This window comes from Heptranchias perlo, chromosome X, assembly GCF_035084215.1.
Source record: "Heptranchias perlo isolate sHepPer1 chromosome X, sHepPer1.hap1, whole genome shotgun sequence".
Taxonomy (NCBI): Eukaryota; Metazoa; Chordata; class Chondrichthyes; order Hexanchiformes; family Hexanchidae; genus Heptranchias; species Heptranchias perlo.
The window spans coordinates 27,811,233-27,833,867 of NC_090370.1; the positions used below are offsets into that span (position 1 = coordinate 27,811,233).

General features: G+C 53.3%; 1 long non-coding RNA gene and 3 other non-coding genes across 4 annotated transcripts; all 4 read right to left on the reverse strand.

The window, feature by feature from the left end:
* Positions 1–809: 809 nt before the first annotated feature.
* LOC137306916 (uncharacterized) lies at positions 810–2,006 on the reverse strand. The gene is made up of 3 exons (XR_010958962.1): positions 1,933–2,006; positions 1,054–1,160; positions 810–979 (listed from the first exon to the last, which is right to left on the reverse strand). It is a non-coding gene; the product is annotated as an uncharacterized lncRNA (long non-coding RNA).
* A 13,111-nt stretch (positions 2,007–15,117) lies between these two features.
* trnan-guu (transfer RNA asparagine (anticodon GUU)) lies at positions 15,118–15,192 on the reverse strand. Its single transcript has one exon. It is a non-coding gene; the product is annotated as a tRNA-Asn (tRNA).
* A 3,116-nt stretch (positions 15,193–18,308) lies between these two features.
* Positions 18,309–18,381, reverse strand: trnak-cuu (transfer RNA lysine (anticodon CUU)). The gene has a single exon. It is a non-coding gene; the product is annotated as a tRNA-Lys (tRNA).
* A 2,838-nt stretch (positions 18,382–21,219) lies between these two features.
* Positions 21,220–21,292, reverse strand: trnaf-gaa (transfer RNA phenylalanine (anticodon GAA)). Its single transcript has one exon. It is a non-coding gene; the product is annotated as a tRNA-Phe (tRNA).
* Positions 21,293–22,635: the final 1,343 nt, after the last annotated feature.

The following is a 22,635-nucleotide window of genomic DNA, read 5'->3' on the forward strand; positions in this document are numbered from 1 at the left end:
AACACTGCAGCCCATTGAATTACAGTCCCAGCAGTGAGAGCCGCTGACCTTCAGTCAATGTACCCTCTGTTGCAGAGAAACACAAACAAAAGCCCTGGATACGAGCGAGGCCGAAACACCCAAATCCCAGGTTCAGTTATTGGGACTGTAACATGGTTACTTGCCTGGTGCAGTGCAGCTTCTAACGGGGCTGTAAGCAAAGGCAAGAACTATTTACCAGACTAGGAAAATAGCTCATGGAAGGGGCGGTGACAGTTCTGTTAGGCCAGTGATTCTGACCAGCTTGTTTTATTTGCCCACAAACCCATACTACTTTGCTGAAAGGCCAGCTTGAACCACGATCGCACTTGAGTTGGTGGTGTGGGCAGGTTTTTCAGGGTGCAGCTTTAAGAGCCATCAGGTTAAGAGCCGGAAACGACCAGAGTTTACAGCACAGAAACAGGCCATTCGGCCGAACACATCCATGCTGGTGTTTGTGCTCCAAATGAGCTGCCTCACCCTAATTCAACTTACCAATCAGATTATTCTACTCATTTCTCACCCCCTCCATTTATTAACTGCCCCTTGAATGCATTTATTCAATTCACCTCATCAATTCCTTCTGGTAGCAAGTTCCCCGATTTAGCCAAGAAACCAGGTTCCTCTGAATCCCGATTGGATTGATCAGTGACTACCTTCTATTTATGACGCTAGTTTGGTAACTTCCACAAGAGGAAACATCTAGTTGTATCGTTTCAAACCCCTTCATTGTATTGAAAGGAGCAGTGGAAAAGCATCTGACAAAGACCACCAATCATCTATAACAGGAGTTTATTATCCAACAGACACATCTACAGTTCCATTGAGCTGCACTCGGAGCCCACCCTGCGGCCCTGCTCCATTTTCCACATAGCAACAGTGCCGACCAACAGAGCCACGGTGAACAGCGCTACCCCAACCGCTAATCCAGAAACACGGGAGGAGGAATCAACAGCAGCATCTGTGGGGAGAAGCCAGGGTTAGATGGGCACCAGTTACTCCATCACTAGACACAGGTGGAGCTCCCTGCTTTACCTTCCTGTTCCTGGTGGATCCGAGCAGCCAATCTCGCCTCACCTTCCAGGAAAAGGATGGGTCCATCAGCGGTAACCAAGACCCCAGATCGACGCTTCTTCGCCTCTCTGGGGGAGAAGGAGAGGAAAAGAGAAAAGAGTTCATGGTAAATGATTAAATTTTCATCTGTCTGCATATCCTTCATCAGATGGCCTCATGCAAAACACATCAGAGCCCTGGATACCGGACAGAGTTTGGATTTCCAGCTGTAATTCCATCCGGTTCTCACCAAACCGATTCTCAGAAGGACGCGCCAACTGAGCAGAGTTTGCAATTGCTGCAGCCACGATAGCCAGTCTGGTCTCCTGGTGAAGGAAACACATTTATGTAGTTTCATGAGATCTTGACAATTGGCCAGGTGTTCGGCCCCGGGACATCCGTTCGGTTCCACCCTGAATTCCTGGTGTCAGAAAGATGACAATTAGATGCTGGTTGAATGCTCGCCAAGGCGAAGGGTGCACTATTCCGAACCGGATGCGGAACACACCCGTGCCAACTATTGGAGGATTCTGCGCCTCAGGGGTTGGCAAATAGAGCAGCTCAGCATCCGATCAAGTAGCAAGGAAACAAAAATACTTCATATTAATCCCAGCTCAAGGATCAGCGCATCCTTCACAATTACTGACCTGGTGAAAGATGTGCTCAGACCCACTGCCTATGTTGCTATTCTAATGCAAACTGCACCGAATGTAACAGGGCAAGTTCCCAGAACCGCCGGATTCGGGACACTCCTCCTGTGCCCAGTGTTCGGCCCCTTGCTGAGGGAGCCCCGTGTCCAGATGTCCCACACCCACCCCTCCCCATCAGGGTTTAGTTTCTAGTCAGATCACAGGTACTTACTGGGGCTGCAGGGAGCCGTGCAGTTCTCTCGGGTGGAAGGGTAGCAAACCTCAGCACTGCAGTGGAAATAAACCTGCAAAGAGACAGTGCGGTATGGTCAATCCCACAGCTCCCAGTCAGGAGATTAATGCTTCCACAGTCAACCGACCAACAGAGGCATGCTCGCTTAAGAGCCAGGGAACAAGTGATACCAAGTGACCGGGAAAGAAGCACTGAAGGAAACTCACCTCTCCGGTCAGAGCCCGGCCCGAAACTCGGTCCCAGAAAGCGAACGTGCTGACTGCAAAACGATTATGGTGAGTTGGGAACCGGAAATGGGAAGCAGCGTTTCCCGGGAGGAGGCGGGTTTTGTAGTTATCACCAGCAAAGGGGCACCTGGAACAGAGAAAGAGGGGGAGACACGATTATAGGTTTACATCAAACCAATTATACCAAAGTCTGGAACAAAATATCAACTGCGAAGGACTATTTCCCCCGTCATTAACTCGGACTCCAGTAACGATCTGTATTAATCCTCGCCCATGTCGCCTCTTCCCCAATCTCCCTCACCTCTCCACCAGGAGGTCACATCGGAGCCCCGAATACAGATTAGGGGTGGGGGTCGCCCAGCAGTCATTGAGCACCAGCACAAGGGACGGATCGTTCCGGTTCAGAACACGAACCTCCACAAACACGGGGTCCCGGAGCACACTCAGGATCGGGTAGTCACTGGCCACGTACCAGCTCCGGTAGCCACCATCTGAGAAGAGAAAGATGAAGGGGGGGCACTATTTGTAGAGAGCCTAAAGTTGGACACTAGACATTAGCCAGCACTCGCTACCTCTCGCTATTCTCAGCTCCAGAAGCAGGAGCCCGGCCTCAGTTGCAGGCAGTGGCGGAGAAAGGGTGTAAACTCTGGGCTTCACCTGCAGATCAGACTCCTGGGTTCCTTTGTAACTGCACTGGACATGGAGCCTGCAAGAGAACGGACATGGCTGGAGAATTCAGCTCCTCACTGTCTCTACCCGCTGAATGTGCTCCTATTCTCACCTGAAAGGGCTGTCCCGGGTCACCGATCCCAAAGCGCCGTCCAAGATCTCAAACTCACCCAATACATCCGTTTCAGACAGGATGTTCACGCCGTCCAGCTACAAGAGACAGAAGACCAACAGTCCCGAAATGAGCATTGATGGGACTCCCAGCCCGCAATACCTACCCGCTGAGTAGCGCCACATTCAGCGACTGCGAACTGAAAGAGCACAGTGTCTGCAGAGGCCACGGTCGGATTGCACTCAGCTCCGTCTCCATCCTTCAGATGGACCGTTGTCAGGTTTACAGGAGGCAGCGTCAAATCCTTGGAGATCGCGATCAGGACCCGCCCATCCTTGGTGCAGACTGCAAGAGAGTAAATGAAAGGCGGTTAGTTGCCCCACGGGGAGGGTCAAAGGAACCGTTACCGGGAAAGGGGAAAAACCCCATCTATGTTTCAGTTTCTATCCCGTCCCATTATCTGTCTAATGGAGACCAGTGGACCAACTACAGCTCATCACTGCGCTGCTTGGATTTAAATTGTCCGCATCTCCGATAGAAATTAAATATCAAATTCAAACGGTCAGGGCTCATTCACTCTGCCAGCCCCCCACTACCTGGGCAATTAGACCGGGCAGAATTCAACCAGTGTGAGTGCCAAGTCACTGAGCAACAGTGGAATGGTTCGAACTACAGATACTGGGTCAAAGGCCGATTAACTATTGTCCTTTCTGTATCTGATTAACAGACCCAATCCCACCATCAATTATACTCTGCGGGATTAGAGGCTCTCAATCCCACCACCGGTTCCACTCCCCGGACTGGAAAGGAATGAAATTCCAACTGTCGTTGTAGGACAGGAAGGAGAGAGATGAAACTGTCCAGGGAAACAGAACAGCTAGATTGCGGGTGACCCTGGAAAGTCCTGGCCCAGAATATAGACGGACCGAGAATACACCCACCTGGCAGGTTGTCCAGTGAATAGAAACACGTCGACGCATCCTGGTTCCCCGCATCGAAGCAGCAGCCTCTCTGCACACACTCACTGGCATCAATTCCCGGAAATCCGCAGTCTTTACGGTTTTTGGGAGACAGCCAATATTTATTGGCGGGGAAAAGGAGAGAGGGCGGCTGAGCTGAACAGATTATAACGAATAACAAACAAAAAAGCCCCAACCTCTCCATTATAACAAGCGAACCCTCCCAGGTAAGTGAGAATAAAGACCCGACTCCCCCTTTTTATCGCAGCGCTGCTTAACTCGCATTAAATGAATGTCCCAATCAGCCTAAAGAAAAAATGTCCCAAAGAAAAAAAAACGGACTCCCCCATTTTATCGCAGCGCTGCTTAACTGGCAGTAAAAAAAAAATGTCCCAATCAGCCGAAAGAAAAAATGTCCCAATCAGCCTAAAGAAAAAATGTCCCAATCAGCCGAAAGAAAAAATGTCCCAATCAGCCTGAGGCAGAGTCCGAGGCCCACGGACTCTGACAACATCCACACGTCTCCCACGGAGAGAGGACTGTGAGCAGTGTGCTGGGGCCGTGCGGTATTGGCGAGCCACTTGCCGGCCAATCGAGTGTGGCCCTGCGGAATTGCTGCAAGCAAGTGCAGAGCACAGAGGAGAGAAGAGCCATCGAGAGGGAAGGAGGGAGAAAGAAAGAAGGAGACGGAAAACATCAGGCAGCTGCGAGGGGTGTGCTGCTGCTGCTGCTGCTGCTGTTGTCAGCCTTAACAGCAGGAAGAGGAGGTCGACGGCGATCGGGGTGGCCGACTGAAGGTAGGGGGAGGTAAGAAGATCTTTTCCGAGCAGGGGATTCCACCCCCAAGTGTCTGGCCCGGGTCAGCTGGAGCTGCCTGGGTGAAGTTACTTACTTTTGCCATCTGTGGAGGACTGAGCCAAGTCAGCTCCGGCTGTCTAGTAGAAGTCATCTCCTCCCCCCCCCCCACGCCCATCGGAAGAAAGAAGCCAGAAGAAGGTGCCACCCCGCCCCTCTTTGGCCGACTTCCCCAGCGGCCCACCCCTGCGGACTCCCTCCGTTTTCCCTGTGCCATCCCTCCCTCTCTTGCTCTCGTGCTCTTTTGAGCAGCAGCTTCAGACAAAGACAGAACCAAAATATCGGACAAAGGAGCCCATCTGTACTGGGATACAGGGGAGAGGAGGTTTCTATTTACATTTAACACAAGGCCATTTTTTTTGCCATCGACTGGCCTGAGACCATGGCGACGCCATCTTCGCCGGTGCCCTGTCCCAGCAGGACGTATGCGGGCGTCGCCGCGGCGGCCGCGCCTTCGATTTCGGCCGCTCCTGCTGGGCCGGCACCATTTCGCCTCTTGACGAGGCTCCATGGGGTGAAATGTTATGCTCACCCCAATATGACCATCGAGGCCTGCGTGAAGGCCATGGCCGAGGTTGTCGGCCCCTCGGCCATCGTCGCGGCCTCGAAAATGTATGGGAGGGCAGTGTTCTTCCTGAGGACCGAGCGGACGGTGTCCCTGGCCCTTAATATAGGGCTCACGGTGGGCGGGACTTTACTGCCGGTGGACCCGTTGGAGGCCACCGCGCAGCGCGTCGTCCTTTCCAACGTCCCGCCCTTTCTTCCGGATGGGCTCCTCCTCCCCCACCTGCGTCAACTGGGGGAGGTGAGGTCAGGGATAACGCCACTAACGCTCGGCCTCAGGGAGAACAGCCTCCGTCACGTGTACTCCTTCCGTCGCCAAGCTCTTATTACGCTGGCGTGGGAGGAGGTTACGGAGGAGGGCTTTAACACCGTCCACGAGGGGACCGCCTACCGCGTCTTCTGGACGGCAGAGGGTGGGCGGTGCCATGCCTGTAAGGAGGTGGGGCACCTGAGGAAGAACTGCCCCGCCTCCCAGGCCGCCAAAGCAGCTCCGGCGGCCGAGGCTGGCGCCGCCACCGCTCCAACCCCCAACCCCGCCCCCGCGTCGGGAGAGTCAACTGCGCGGGCGGAGGGTGCCGACGAGGCCTCCGCCGGGGGAGAGGGAGGGAACCCTCGCCCGAAGAATACGCGGAAAAAGAATAAACATCTGGAGGCTGGTCCCCGGGTTGGAAATCCTTCCAGCCAGCCCGAGGCCATAGTCGTGAACGCGGCCAAACGACAACTCGCGGTCGCGGCAGAGCCCGGGCTGGCGGGTATTCAGGAGGGAAAGTAGGGTGGGGCCCCAGCAGACATGGGGCTCGCCCTCCCTCCGCGACCCTCCAGAAAGAAGAAAAGGCGCCGCTCCCTGGAAGCGGAGGGGAACCCTGCTAAGGGACGTCTCCCCGCGGAAAGGGAGTCGGCGTCGGCGCCGGCGGCGGATCCTGCGACCCCACCCTCCATTTCCCATCTCCAGCGGGGGTCATCCACCTCTCGGGTGGAGGAGATCGTGCCCGTGCCTCCCGGGTGGGATGGAGAGACCCTGCCAAAAGGGGGGGTCGCAGATTCGTGCGCCGACGCGTCACGTTCACCGGGTCGGGGGTCCTGGGTGCCGGGGCGGGCGAGGCCGAAGGGGCCGGATTCGTCTCGCCTCGGCTCGACCTCTCCCAGGACCTGCTCGACCTGGTGGCGGGGTTTAATCCGAACATATCACCGGTCGGGTCGGTCGGTGGCGACGTTGGTGGGGAGATCCCCTCCTCCCAGTCTCTGGGCATGGAGCCGGGTGAGGTGGGAGAACTGGAGTTTAAGTTCTCCCCGGTTTCCCCGTTTCCCATTATATCCGGGTGCCGGTGTATCACCGCTCGGAGGCTGGGGAGGGTCCTCGCCCGGCGCCGCCCTCTGACCCGGACCCCCCGGTAGAGCCCGGGGAGGACTCCTCTGCCGACGATCCTGGGGGTGGGATCCTGAAATAGGTGGGGCCGGCCGGCGCGGCCGTCCCGTTCTCCGCATCCTTTGCGGGGAGTGGGTCGGCCGCGGGCGAAGATGGCCCGGAGGAGGTCGGGCACTCGGTGGTGGGCACTGTGGAGGATTTGGAATCCGCCGCCAGTGATGCGGCGGTCGCCCTCGTGCCCGACACCGAGTCTCCCCTCATCCCCGTATCGGAACTCCGGTATTTTGTGTCCGGTTGGACCCATCGTGGCGATGGCGTCCGGTGGGCCCTCGACCGTTGGTCGGAGCCGGCGCTTGTAATCCGCTCGGTCCGGGCCGCCGTCGCGTCCGTGGCCGCGGAGGAGGACGGCGGCAGGGTCGGGCTGCGCCGGCTCAGATCCCTCCTCACCGGGCTCTTGGGGGGAGAGGAGGTCGACGAGCGGCCCCGCTTCCTCCGCGCATTAGTTTTCAAGTAGGTTGCGCTGTGCTCTTGCCATGAAGATAACCATAGCCAGCCTCAACATCAACGGCGGCAGAGACGCCCGCCGCAGATTTGACAAGTTCTCGGTCCTTCGGGACGGGAAGTATGCGGTGTGCTTTCTGCAGGAAACCCACACCATTCCGGGAGACGAGGCCACATGGATCCTGGAATGGGGAGGGGGGGTCTACTTTAGTCACCTCAGCGGCGTTTCGAGCGGGGTGGCCATCTTGTTGGCCCCGACTTTTCAGCCGGAGATCTTGGGGGTCAAGGAGCCGGTGCCGGGCCGCTTGCTCCACGTGGCCCTTCGCCACGGGGACGTGCCGCTTCACCTGGTGAACGTGTACGCCCCCTGGTCCGGAGCCGAGCAAGTGAGCTTCTTTGAGGAAGTGTCCACTTACCTAAACTCCGTCGACGCCGGCGAGTGCATTATCGTCGGGGGGGATTTTAACCGCACCCTCGAGGCGAGGGACCGCTCCGGTCCCGCGCGTTGCCGAACGGCGACGTAGAAGTTGAGGGACCTGATCGGGTCCTTCGACTTGGTGGACGTCTGGCGGAATCTCCATCCCGACTCCAGCCAGTTCATCTTTGTGAGGGCTGCAGGAGGGTGCACCAGAATCGACCGCCTGTACGTTTCGCGAGCGTACGCCTCCTGCGTCCCGTCGGCCTCCATCCGGCCGGTGTCGTGCTCGGACCACCACCTGGTGTGGATGGAGCTCGCTCTGCTCCGCGCCCGGTCGGGGTCCGCGTACTGGCACTTTAACAACCGGCTGCTAGAGGACGCGCGGTTCCGGGACTCGTTCCGTCTGGTCTGGAGCGACTGGAGAGGGAAGCGGGGAGACTTCTCCTCCTTGAGGCTATGGTGCGACGTGGGCAAGGCTCACGTCCGCCTCTTCTGTCAAGAGTACGCGAGGGGGTCGACCAAGAGGCGGGAGTCCGAGTTCAGGCGGTTGGAGCAGGAGGTGCTTGGCCTGGAGTCCCGTCTCGGTCAGGCCGCCGAGGATCCGGCCCTGCGGCAGGTGTACGAAGAGAAGAAGGACGCTCTGAGGGACCTGCACCTTGTCGGGTCCCGAGGAGCGTACGTGAGGTCGCGGCTCCAGCTCCTTCAGGACCTGGACCGCGGCTCTCCCTTCTTCTGCTCGCTGGAAAAGTGGCGGGGGGCTCGTAAGCAGCTCCTTGCGCTGCTGGCCGACGACGGGTCCCTCGTCTCGGACCCGGAGGGAGTCAGGGCCCGTGCTCGATCTTACTACGAGGCTCCGTTCTCTCCGTATCCGTCCAGCGAGGAGGCGCGCAGAGTTTTATGGGAGGACCAGCCGAGCGTCTGGACGCTCCGCTCAGTTTGGCGGAGCTGACCGGCGCCCTCCACCAGCTCTCTAGGGGCAAATCCCCGGGGCTGGACGGGCTGACCGTGGAGTTACTGAGGGCCTTCTGTGACGTCCTGGGGGGCGACTACGCGCGGGTCCTGGGGGAATGTCTGGCGACCGGGGAGATGCCCCTTTCGTGGCACAGGGCGGTCGTGGTCCTGCTGCCTAAGAAGGAGGATCTACGCAACCTTAAAAACTGGCGCCCGGTCTCCCTCCTCAGCACGGATTATAAGGTCTTCGCCAGGGCGATGTCTGCTCGCCTCGGCACCGTGCTGGACCACATGATCCACCCCGACCAGTCCTACACGGTCCCGGGCCGGACGATCCACAATAACATCCACCTGGTCCGGGACCTGATCCACCATTCCCAGAGGGCTGGTCTGTCGGTCGCCTTCCTTTCCTTAGATCAGGAGAAGGCGTTCGACAGGGTGGATCACGAGTACCTATTCGGGACTCTGCGCGCTTTCAGGTTCGGGTCGCATTTCGTCGCCTGGATCCGACTTCTGTACGCCGCCGCGGAGTGTCTGATCAAGGTTAACGGATCCTTGACGGCGCCCCTTCGCTTCGGGAGAGGAGTGCGTCAGGGGTGCCCCATATCCGGCCAATTATATACCGTCTGCGTAGAGCCTTTCCTGCGCCTCTTGCGCAAGAGGCTGTCGGGACTGGCTCTGCGTGAGCCGGGCATGGAGGTCGTCCTTTCGGCTTACGCCGATGACGTGCTCCTCATGGTCACCGATCCCCTTGACTTGCGGAGGATGCGCGAGTGCCAAGAGGTCTACTCTGCCGCGTCCTCCGCAAGAATCAACTGGGAGAAATGTTCCGGACTCCTGGTGGGTCAGTGGCGGGTGGACTCCATGCCGGAGGAGCTCAGGCCCTGCCGAGGAAGCCTGGCCGGCGAACTGGGTAGAGCTGGAGGCCAAAGTCACCGCTCGCCTGGCGCGCTGGACAGGACTGCTCCGAGTGTTATCCTACAGGGGTCGAGTGTTGATCATAAACTAGCTGGTGGCCGCCATGTTGTGGTACTGGTTGGTCCCTTTGACCCCCCCCCCCTGATTTTGTCGCCACGATTCAGGACAAGGGGATGCACTGGGTCGCTGCCGCGGTCCTGAGTCTCCCGTTTCGGGAGGGCGGTCAGGGGCTGGTGTGCGTCCGCACCCAGGTGGCAACATTCCGCCTTCGGTCGCTGCAGCGATACCTGTACGCGGAGCGTCCTCTTAGATGGCGTGCGCTGGCGACGTATTTTTTCCGCCAGCTGCACGGCCTGAACTACGACACGCAGCTCCTGTTCGTCTCGCTGTTGGGCGGCCGCACGTCTTTGCGGGAGCTGCCTGCCTTGTACCAGGATCTGCTCAGGGTCTGGACCATGGTCGCCTCCAGCCGGAGCTCTCGCCCGTCGGGGGTAGCGGCCGTCCTGCAGGAGCCGCTGCTCGGGAATCCGTTCCTCCGCGATGTCGGCTTCGGCCACTCGTGGCTGACGGAGCGGAGGGCTGTGGCCGGTCGGGTGACCAGAGTCAGGGACGTCCTGGATGGTGGAGGGTCGGGTTGGCTCGAGCCGTGGGCGCTCGCCGCTCGCATGTCCTCGTGGCGTGCCGGGGACGCGGCCGCCGCCATCCAGGCGTTGAAATCGGCGCTCGGCCCTGACTCCACTCGGGGTGTTGAGGCGGCTCAAGCGTGCGGAGCCATCCCATCCGACCTGACCCCCGTTCGGACGGAATTCCTCCTCGGTGCAAAACCCCGGAACCTCCCTCGGAGGGCCGCGCCTCACAACTTGAGCCATCTCTCGGAAATTCCCTCCGTGCCGTTTCACACCGCGTGGAGGGATTTCCTGTACGGGCTGCTCCTGCACACCATCCACTTCCTCGCCCTCGTCTCTCGCCCGGACACGCCCTGACGTGCCATCCTGCCGTCCGGCGGAGACGGGGGTCCCCAGTGGGAGGTTCTCTTTACAGGGGTCCTCCCGTGTTACTTTGGGGACCTGGGGTGGAGGGTGTTGCACGGAGCAGTCCCGTGCAATAGGCGGCTACGCCATTTTACGGACACCCAGGCCGCTTGCATTTTCTGCGGACTGGAGGAGTCCGTTTTTCATTTGTACACTGGGTGTGCGAGACTGCAGCCCCTGTTCCATTATTTGGAGGGGCTGCTCCTCAAGTTCTGGCTGCACTTCAGTGCATCCTGGACGAGGCTAATAAAGTTTTAATTTGAAAACTTGGTTTTGGTTTCTTTGGGTTTTTAGTTCGTAAGCACACCCCACACCCCCCCCCCCCCCCCTTCTTATAAAAGAGGGGCCTAATTTGGAGAAAGAAAGGAAAAAAAAGAGCCGACTCACTCTTTTTATCGTAGCGCTGTTAACTGGCAGTAATTGTCTGTGCCAATCAGCCTGAGGCAGAGTCCGTGGCCCACGGACTCTGACAACATCCACACGTCTTCCACGGAGAGTGGCCTGTGAGTGGAGTGCTGGGGCCTGGCGGCATTGGCGAGCCACTTGCCGGACAATCGAGTGTGGCCCTGCGGAAGTGCTGCAAGCAGGTGCAGAGCACAGAGGAGAGGAGAGCCATCGAGAGGGAAGGAGGAAGAAAACATCAGGCAGCTGCGAGGGGTGTGCTGCTGCTGTTGTCAGGATTAACAGCAGGAAGAGGAGGTCGGCGGCGATCGGGGTGGCCGACTGAAGGTAGGGGGGAGGTAAGAAGATCTTTTTTTCGAGCAGGGGTATCTGCCCCCACGTGTCTGGCCCGGGACAGCTGGAGTTGCCTGGGTGAAGTTACCTACTTTTGCCATCTGTGGAGGACTGAGCCTGGGCAGCTCCGGCTGTCTCGGGGAAGACATCTCCTCCCCCTGCCCACCGGAAGACTCGACCCTATCGGCCACCCGTTCAACTTCCAACGCTCCAGTTACTTTCTGCAGCAGCCCACCCCTGCAGACTCCCTCCTTCCTCTTTCAAAAATATCCCTCCCTCCCTCTCTTGCGGGTGCCGCATTTAAAAAAAAAACGCCCCAGGAAAGGAGCCCCTCTCCCAATTTATCAGTACCATTTTGGGGAGAGGAGGTTTCCTTGGGCTTTTGGTACAAACAAGAAAAGGAAAATACCTGGAAGACCTAAGATTTGGGGTGGGCGTGGGGTGCAAGAGAATGTCAACACCATCTTCGCCGGTGCCGGGACCCAGCAGGACGTATGCGGGCGTTACTGCGGCTGCTGCTCCCGCTACTCGTGCTGCTCCTGCTGGCCCGGCGCCATTCAGCTTCGTGACGAGGAAGCACGGGGTCAAAGCCCATGCCCACCCCAACATGACGATTGAGGCCTGTGTGAAGGTCATGGCCGAGGTTGTCGGCCCCTCGGCCATCGTCGCGGCCTCCAAAGTATTGGGGAAGGCTGTAGTCTTCCTGAGGTCCGAACGGGCGGTGTCCCTGGCCCTTAGCAAGGGGCTCACGGTGGGCGGGACTTTCCTGCCGGTGGACCCGCTGGAGGCCACCGCGCTGCGGGTGGTGTTGTCAAACGTCCCGCCCTTTCTGCCGGATGAGCTCCTCCTCCCTCACCTACGTCAACTGGGGGAGGTGAGGTCGGGGGTAACGCCGCTGTCGCTTGGCCTCAGGGAGACCAGCCTCCGTCATGTCGACTCCTTCCGTGGCCAGGCGTTTATCAAGCTGGCGCGGGAGGAGGTTACGGAGGGGGGCTTTAACGCCCTCCACGAGGGGACCGCCTACCGCGTCTTCTGGACGGCAGAGGGTGGGCGGTGCCATGCCTGCAAGGAGGTGGGGCACTTGAAGAAGAACTGCCCCGCCTCCCAGGCCGCCAAAGCAGCTCCGGCGGCCGAGGTTGGCGCCGCCAGTGCTCCTCCCCCCAACCCCGCCCCCGCGTCGGGAGAGTCAACTGCGCGGGCGAAGGTTGTCGTCGGGGCCCCCGCCGGGGGGAGGGAGGGAACCCTCGCCCGAAGAAGGCGCGGAGCAAACGCAACCATCAAGAGGCTGGTACCCGGGATAACAATCCTTCCAGCCAGCCCGAGGCCGTGGTCGGGACCGCGGCCAAACAACAACTCGCGGTCGCGACAGAGCTCGGGCTGGCGGGTAATCAGGAGGGAGCGGAGACGGGGTTCCCAGCAGGCATGGAGACCCCCCTCCCTCCGCGACCCTCCGGACAGAAAAAGAGGCGCCACTCCCTGAAAGCGGAGGGGATCCCTGCTAAGGGACGGCCGCCCGTGGAGGGGGAGTCGGCGTCGGCGCCGGCGGAGGATCCTGCGACCCCACCCTCCATTTCCCACCGCCATCGGGGGTCATCCACCTCTCGGGGGGAGGAGATCGTGCCCGTGCCTCCCGGGGGGGATGGAGAGACCCTGCCGATAGGGGGGGTCGCGGATTCGTGCGCCGATGCGAGCACCCCGTTCACTGGGTGCCGGGGCAGGCGAGGCCGAAGAGGCCGGATTCGTCTGCCCTCGGCTCGACCTCTCCCAGGACCTGCTCGACCTGGTGGCGGGTTTTAATCGGAACATCTCACCGGCCGAGTCGGTCGGTGGCGGTGTGGGAGGGGAGACCCCATTCTCCCAGTCTCTGGGCACGGAGCCGGGGGAGGTGGGAGAACTGGAATATACGTTCGCCCCGGTTTCCCCGGTTTCCCATTATATCCGGGTGCCAGTGTATCACCGCTCGGAGGCTGGGCCTGCTCCTGGGCCTGTCCAAGGTGGCTATCCACAGGTCCAGGATGCTCGCGGTCAGTGGGGGCAGTCGCTCGGCCTGTCTGTCTCTCTTTCGCGGGTTGCTCCGCGCCCGGGTGGCCCTGGAGATGGAGCACGCGGTGTCTGCCGGTACGCTTGAGGCTTTCCGCGGCCGGTGGGCACAGCAGGGGCTGGAATGCATCCTGGACGAGGATAATAAAGTTTTAATTTGAACACTTGGTTTTGGTTTCATTGGGTTTTAGTTGTTAAGCACACCCCAAAAAAAAGAAAAAAAAATGTCCCAATCAGCCTGAGGCAGAGTCCGAGGCCCACGGGCTACAGAACATCAACACGCATTAGCACGGCTCACACGGAGATGGGCCTATTTTTAATGGTTGCATTTAAATTGTTGCTTTTTTCCCCCCTTGACACCTTTATTTCTTCATCACAAAATTAAACGAAACTGGAACCAAATCACATTATTTGTTTCTCTTTTGCTTTTTTTAGTCACGTTTATTTTTTAGACCCAACGTCACCTTTAATAGTTTATTAAAAATAGGCCCCATCTCGGTGTGACCCGTGGGAATGCGGGTTTTTTAATATTAATTAATAAAAAGAGTCAAATCAATATGTTATTGTCCAGATACGGTAGCATAGCGGTTATGTTACTAGACTGTTAATCGAGCCAGGTCTGGACGAATAATCTGCGAGTCATAAGTTCAAATCCTGTCGCAGCCGCTGGGGAGTTTAAATTCAATTAATTAATTAAAATCTGGAATTAAAATGCTAGCATCAGTAATGGTGGCCATGAAACGAACGGATTGTCATAAATAAAACACATCTGGTGTACCAATGTCCTTTAGAGAAGGAAACCTGCCATCCTTACCTGGTCTGGCCTATAATGTGACTCCAGACCCACAGCGATGTGGTTGATTCTGAAATGGCCTAGCAAGCCATTCAGTTGTAAAAACTCGCTTAAAAAAGTCATATTAAGAAGAAAACCGGACGGACCTCTAGGCACTGGACATAACAAAGGCAGAACAAGCGCAGTTGACTCTGCAAAGTCCTTCTCACTAAAATCTGGCGACTTGTGCCAAAATTGGGAGAGCTGTCAAACAACAGCCTGACATAGCCAAACTCACATTATACCTTTCAACAGAGGTCCGTGAACTCTTCCATCACAATCCCTGGGTATGTCCTGTCCCACCGGCAGGACAGACCAACCAGAGGTGGCGGTACAGTGATATACAGTCAGGAGGGAATGACCCGGGCAGTCCTCAACATTGACTCTGGACCAAATGCAAATCTCATGGCATCAGGTCAAACATGAGCAAGGAAACCTCCTGCTGATTATCACCAACCGCCCTCCCTCAGCTGATGAATCAGTCCTCCTCCATGTTGAGCACCACTTGGAGGAAGCACTGAGGGTAGCAAGGGACTCTGGGTGGGGGACTTCAATGTCCATCACCAACAGTGGCTCAGGTAGCACCTCTACTGGCCGAGTCCTGAAGAACATAATTGCCAGACTGGGCTGCAGCAGATGGTGAGCAAACCAACACGAGGGTGAAAATTTACTTGAACTCGTCCTCACAAATCTATCTGTCTGAAATGCATCTGTACATGACAGTATTGGTAGGAGTGACCACCGCAGAGTCCTCGGAGAGACGAACTCCCGTTTTCGCACTGAGGACACCATCCAACGTGTTGTGTGAACAGATCGTCGAAGCTCAAAACTGTGCCTCAGATGCCTGTTAACCGGCCGCAGATGCAATGGTGGAAGATTAGCCGCGCGTCAGCTAGCAATGTTTACGGTACACTTTCATGCATACAGAACACACATTCGAAACCTGGAAATGCGAAACAACGAATGTTAAGGTAAAAACTCCCTGTCATCCCCGGGTGGGCTCGAACCACCAACATTTTTAGTTAACAGCCGAACGCGCTTACCAATTGCGCCACAGAGACACGACGTTTGGGTTTTTGAACCACTAATTCACCGAGCTAACGCTTCAGCTTACAACGATCCATGTAACAGCTGTCTTACCATCAGTTTGCTTTGAAAAAGGGTGTGCAGCTTGCACGAGTGAAAATCGGTGCTGTCTTATTTCTGAACATCAAACTCCCCTTGTCCCTAAATGCCTGCATGTTGGAAGACTCGGTCACCCAGTAGTAGAGAGGATTGACTTTTCGAGCTGTGATTCAACATTCTCTATTCCAGTCATGTTTCGGTTTGCAGAAAATGAGATGAGATGAAATGAGCAGGTCCAACGAGCAGGTCTATAATACTACACGGTGTCTACAAAGTTGTCTCTTGCACTTACAGTGAAGCGGACGGCAGTTTTCACTCGTAAACCAGTAACTATGATGTCAGGAAAATATGTGGCCAAGAAAGACTTGATTTCAGAGCGGTGACACTGGGCCAGAGTAAAGTTAAGTTTCTCTGATTGTCGAGTGGTGACTGGGTGGATTTGGAACTCCCGTGCGGCTGCACTGCGCATTTTCCAGATCTGCTTGGAGCGATATTCACTTCAATTCATCACTTACAGGGACAATTTGATTCTCAGTTTCTTTTTTCTGGTGCTTGGTGAGATTTCAAAATTGAACGCGACCCAGACCGACCCCAAATTCGTCCCTCACACGCTGACAGATACAAGGCGGTCACACTCTTCACTTCAGTGAGATGAAAGCCGAAGCCGATTTCACGGTTGAATGTAATGGCGAAGAAAACTCACCCAAAGAAAGTGCAGGTCATTGAGGTGCCTTTAAATTCCTGATTGTTTGCACTGAACTTCTTCCCAAAGCGTTGGAGATTCAGGTCGAGCGATTTGGGGACTTCTCCCTCTTTGCGAAAGTTTCAACCGCAATTCAAGATCAAAAGTCGAGGGCAGAATGAGACACCTCCCTGAAACCGGGGAACAAAGAAATCGAACTTTAGAGCAAGGTTCTGTTTGTTGAGAAAAAGCAAATAAAACATTTATTTTGGAAAGATCCAGAATCCTATCAGCTCAAAAAGCAACAGTTACCCCGGCGGGATTTGAACACGCAGCCTTCTGGGGGAGCAATCTATCATGGAGACAGAAGCAGGAAGTTGAAAAGTGTGAAGTGATAGATTAAGTGAGTGGCCAAAACTGCGGCAAATGGAGTTCAATGTGGGGGAGAGCGAGGTCATCCATTTAAATCGAATAAAGATAAATCAGAGTATTTTCTTAATGGTGAGAAGCTGGGAACTGTGGAGGAGCAGAGAGATTTTGGGGTCCGTGTACAGAAACCGCTACCAACAACGATTGAAAATCGTTAATGGGATGTTAGCAACGGTTCGTTATCTTGTTTAGACATGTCATAATATCACGATCGCGGTTTGATTCCTGTATGGGCTGATAAGGGGCATTGATTCGGGTTTATATGACTTTTAAAATCCAAGCTTTACAAACAGATTTACAGACTAAGTCACGGGGACAATTTTTGGAATAACATCCATTGTTGCTTTACCCCTGGGCCAGAGAAACACGTCTTTCTTTTTATTTGTCTTTCTCCGATTTGCAGAGAAACGTTTAACTCGCGGCCTGTTCCAATGAATGATCATCAGCAGCAACAGACAGACAGAGCGGGTCTGACCGCCCCGAGATGTGGAAAAGGCATCGGCTTTGGAGAAGTGAATCAAATCAAATAATCACCTGGCACCGAGAGAGACTAAACCAAGAGAAAAAGATAGAAGGGAATAGAGAAATAAAAACTAAATCAAGACGATAGAAATATTTTCCATCGTTGATGTCTCTCGATTCCGTTCCCAATCCTTCAGTGGCGGGAATCAAATTTCACTGTAAATAAATGCAAGAATCGACCCAAAGACGAAGAAACTAAATTACAAAAAAACTGCCGAAACCCGGGATTGAATTAATAACCTTTAGATCTTCAGTTTAACGCAATTCCAACTCAGCGATTTTGACCCCACAGCAAATGCAACTTTGCCTCATTGTCCTGCAAGAAAATATAACCTTCGCGACGCCTTGCTCTTCCTGTTCATTACCGCACTTCATATATAAACATCGCACTCATATATATCCAACCAGAGATCATATATTAACACCGCACTCATATACGCACCCACAGTTCATATATATTAACATCGCACTCAGATATACACACCTGCAGTTCATATTTCAATATCACACTCATATATAAACACCCAGACTCCATGTATAAACATCGCTCTCATATATAAACTCCCACAGTTTATAAATCAGCAGCGCACTCAAACATCCACACCCTATAGGAGGAAGATCGGTACCGACCGCCGATAGAGCTCGCAGAGTGGGAGAGGCAGAAATGCAGCGACCGAACAAACTCAGGATCTCATCCTTAAGGTAGATCCACCTGTGAAATTACATCCCACTTTTGTATCAGGGAGGGTAATGGGTTCTGAGAAGGTATCAGGGAGCCTAATGGCTTCTCAGTGGCGATCCATCGGGCCAAGGGGATCTCAGTGAGGGGAAAGGACAGTCAGATGGCATCAGAGAGTGTAAGGAGGCTCATAGAGAGGAAGGGACCGTCAGATGGCATCAGAGAGTGTATCAAGATCTGAGAGAGGGGAAGGACTGCCGAGGATGGGAGAGTGTAAGGGGGCTCAGGGTGCATCTGTGTAAGGGGCACTCAGTGGGGATCAGAGCAGGTAAATGGCGCTGACAGGTTTCAAAGAGGATCATGGACTCTCTGAGGGTATCGGAGAAGGTAAGAGACAGAGCGTATCAGAGAAGATAAGGAGCTCAGGGAGAATCAAATAGGGTAAGGGGGGATCAGGAGGGATCAGAGAGGCGAATGGATCCAGATTTGGCATCTTCTAAATATTACATTTTCTAACCTTCAACATTTTTAATTACAGCAAAAAATGAAGCCGATTGAACCGATAATCTGTCCGTGTCCCATGTGGAGGGAACGAGAAGGTCGAATCGGGAAGGAGTGAATATTTGGCAACGCTCACGGTTTCCTTTCACACAGCTCAGGGTTGCGTCTGGTTGGAATCTGGAGATAAGAGGTTACACTTTGAAACTTTTATCACCCAGTGTGAAAAGGAGAACACAAATCGCCCAACGTGGGGCTCGAACCCACAACCCTGAGATTAAGAGTCTCATGCTCTACCGACTGAGCTAGCCGGGCCGTCTGCCAAAAGTCTTCCCATCCTATTATTGCAGAGAGACAGCTGTTGGCTTTGCTGCAGGAGTTCAGTTCGTTCCACAATCTCAGGGTATCTGCTTCTGAACACCCGTTTTTTCATTCTGGAGTTAGTCTGATGTCTTTTACCATTCGTCCAGCCCCGCGCTGAGCAGTATGGGAACATCGGGACAAGAGAAGGCCATTCAGCCCCTCGAACCTGCTGCCCCATTCAATTAAATCATGAGTTGATCTGCAATTCATCTCTGTTTCTCCGCCTTGGACTCATATTCCTTGGTACCCGAATCGAAAAACGATCGATCAATATCAGACTTCAAATTATGAATTGAGCCACAATCCACATCCTTTGGGATGAGAGAGTTCCAGCTTTCGGCCGTATTTTGTTTGCTAAAGTGATTCCTGATTTCTTGCATGATGAGTCCAGCTCCAATTTCATTTTGGATTCGGCCAACAGAGAGAGAGAAAAAGGCCGTCTTAACCGGAGATTGATGCTTTAACGATCTCTCACAAATCAACTGAAACTAGTCGGAATGTGAATACCATTTCACTTTTCCAAAATAAAGGGAGTGACATTGATTGTGGAAACAGTCTGATGTCTCTCACTGCAGAAATATCCATGTCAGTGTGATTCAGTCTGAAGGAGCTCGCCTGAAACCTTCGAACCTTCTCTGTCAAGAAGTATTCCGACTTCGTTCAAGCCAATCTCGTTTTTTTTAGATATTTTTCAGATGCCTGTTATCCAACCGCAGAATAAATGGTGGAGAATCAGACGCACTCAGCTGGCAATGTTTGCGGTACATTTTCTGGCAGACAAGACACACATTCGAACCCAAGAAATGCGAGACAATGAATGTACAGGTCAAAGGCTGCTTTAGCGTCCTCTAGTGGGTTCGAACCACCAACTTTTTAGTGAGCAACTGAACGCGCTAACCAATTGCGCCACAGAAACAGAGCTGGCAAATGTTTCAGGACGAATTCATCGAGCATGTAACAGCTTTCTTCCAATCAGTTTACTTTTCCAAAATAAAGGGTGTGCAGCTTGTACGAGTGAAAATCTGTGCTGTATTATTTCTGAAAATGAAACTCACCTTGCCATTAAACAGCTGTCTGTTGAAAGACTCAGTCCGCTCGTGGAAGAGAGGATTGATTTTTGAGCTGTGATTCGCCATTCTCTGTTCCAGTAATATTCAGGTTTGCTGAAAATGAGATGAGATGAAATGAGCAGGGCCAACGAGCAGGTCTGTGACAATTCACGGTGTCTACAAAGTTGTCTCTTGCACTTACAGTGAAGTGGACGACAATTTTCACTCTTAAACCAGTCATTATTATGTTAAGTAAAAATATGGCCGAGAAAGACTCGATTTCAGCGCGGTGACACGGGCCAGAGTAAAGTTCAGTTAATGCGATTGCCGAGTGGCGAGAGGGTGGATTTGTAACTCCTGTGCGGCTGCGCTGCGCATTGTCCAGATCTGTTTGGAGTGATATTCCCTTAAATTCATCACTTACAGGGACAGTTTGATTCTAAGTTTCTTTTCCCCGATGCTTGGTGAGATTTCAGAAATAAACGCGACCAGTGCTTAACTCAAGCTCGTCACTAACACGTTGACCGATACAAGGCGGCCACACTCTCCACTTCAGTGAAATGAAAGCCGACAGCGATTTCACGTCGATTCCAATGGCGAAAAAAACTCATTCAATGAAAGTGCAGGTCATTGAGGTGCCTTTAAATTCCTGATTGTTTATACAGAACTTCTTCCCAAAGCGTTTGAGATACACGTGGGGCGATTTGGGGACTTCTTCTCCCTCTTTGTAAAAGTTACATCCGCAGCACAAGATCAAAAGTCGAGGGCAAAATGAAACGATTTGCTGAAATTTGAGAACCAGAGAACCAGAATTTAGAGCAAGGTCCTGTTTATTGAGAAAAAGCAGACGAAAAATTCATTCCGGAACGATACAGAATCCTATCAGCTCTAAAAGCAACGGTTACCCCGTGTTTTGAACACGCAGCCTTCTGGTGACGCAGGAAGAAATGCAGATGGTAGCAGGAAATTGAAAAGTGGGAATTGATAGATTAAGTGTGTGGACAAAACTGTGGCAAATAGAGTTCAATGTGGGGGAGACCGAGGTCATACACTTTAAATCTAAGAAAGATAAATCAGAGTATTTTCTAAATGGTGAGAAACTCGGTGCTGTGGAGGAGCAGAGAGATTTAAGGGTCCAAGTACAGAAATCGCTGCAGGTACAAAAATTAATTAAACAGCCTAATGTGCCGTTGGTACGGCCGGTTAACTCGTTTGCAAAGAGTATACTGTAACATAATGATCACGGACTCGATTCTTGTAATTTACTTTATTTATTTCGCGTTTTTGTAACTTTTGAAATCGAAGCTTTACAAAGAAAATCCACAGAAAAATTCACGGGGACCGTTTTTTGAATTACATCCTTTGCCCCTGGGCAGGATAAACACGTCTTTCTTTTTATTTGTCTTTCTCCAATTTGCAGATAAACGTTTAACTCGAGGCCTGTTCCCATTAATGATCATCAGCAGCAACAGACAGACAGAGCGGGTCTGACCGCCCCGAGATGTGGAAAATGAATCAGTTTAGGACAAATCAAATGGTCACCTGGCACCGAGAGAGACAAAACCAAGAGAAAAAGGCAGAAGGTAACAGTGAAATAACAGCCAAATACAAACGATATAAATATTTCCCACCCTTGATATCTCTCTATTCAATCCCCAATCCTTCAGTGGCGGGACTTAAATTTCACTGTAAATAAATCCGAGAATCGAAGCAAGGAAGAAGAAAGTAAACAACCAAAAACTGCCGAAACTCGGGATTGAACCAAGGACCCTCAAATCTTCAATCTAACGCTCTCCCAACTGAGCTATCTCGGCTCTACACTCAGCTCTTACTTTGTGTTATTGTCGTGGAAGAAAATATAACCCCAGGAGGCATTGCCCCTCCTGTTCATTCCACAATTCATATATAAACATCACACTCATATAGATACACCCACAGTTCATATATAAACATCGCACTCATAGAGATACACCCACAGTTCATATATGAACATCGTACTCATAGAGATACACCCACAGTTCATATATAAACATCGCACTCATAGAGATACACCCACAGTTCATATATAAACATCACACTCACAGAGATACACCCACAGTTCATATATAAACATCGCTGTCATACCAAAGTTTATAAATCAACAGCGCACTCATACATCCACACTCAGTTTATAGGAGGAAGATCGGTACCGACCGCCGATAGAGCTCTCAGAGGCGGAAGCAGCAGCGACCGATCAAACTCTGGAACTAATCCTTAACACAGACCGGTAGATCCACCTGTGAAGTTACACCGCACTTTGATAGCAGGGACGGTAATGGGTTCTGAGAAGGCCTCAGGCCGTCTAATCGCTACTTAGTGGCGATCCATTGGGGCAAGGGCATCTCAGTGAGGGAAAGGTACTATCAGAGGGCATCAGAGAGTGTAAGGGGGCTCAGAGAGAGGAAGGGGCAGTCAGAGAGTATCAGAGAGCATATTGAAATCTCACAGAGGGGAAGGACTGCCAGAGGGTATCAGAGAGTGTAAGGACTCTCAGGGCGTATCAGTAGGTGAGGATTGCGGGTATCAGAGAGTATAAAGGGTGCTGACAAGGTTGAAAGAGGATAATGGACTCTCTGAGGGTATCAGAGAAGATAAGGAGATCAGGGAGAATCAAAGAGGGTAAGTGGGTATCAGGAGGTATCAGAGAGGCGAATGGATCTAGAGTTGGCATCTTCTAAATATTACACATCCTAAATATCAACATTTTTAATAACAGCAAAAATGAAACCTATTGAAACGGTATCTGCCGTGTCCCATGTGGAGGGAATGAGTAGATAGTATCGGGATGGACTGGGTATTTGGCAACGCTCACGGTTTTCATTCACACAGCTCAGTGTTGTGTCAGTTAAAATAACTGGATTTCATGAACTGGAGGTAAGAGGTTGCACTTTGAACCTTTCATCACCCACTGTGAAAAATAGAACTCAAAACCCCCAATATTTGCTTTAAACCCAAGACCCTGAGGTTAGGAATTTCGTCTTTACCGACTGAGCTAGCCGGGCCAGCGGCAGGGCTCCTTCTCATCCTATTATTGCAGAGAGGCAGGTGGTGACGTTCCTGTAGGGGTTCAGTTTGTCCGACAATCCCAAGGTGGCTGAATCTGAACACCGGCTTTTCA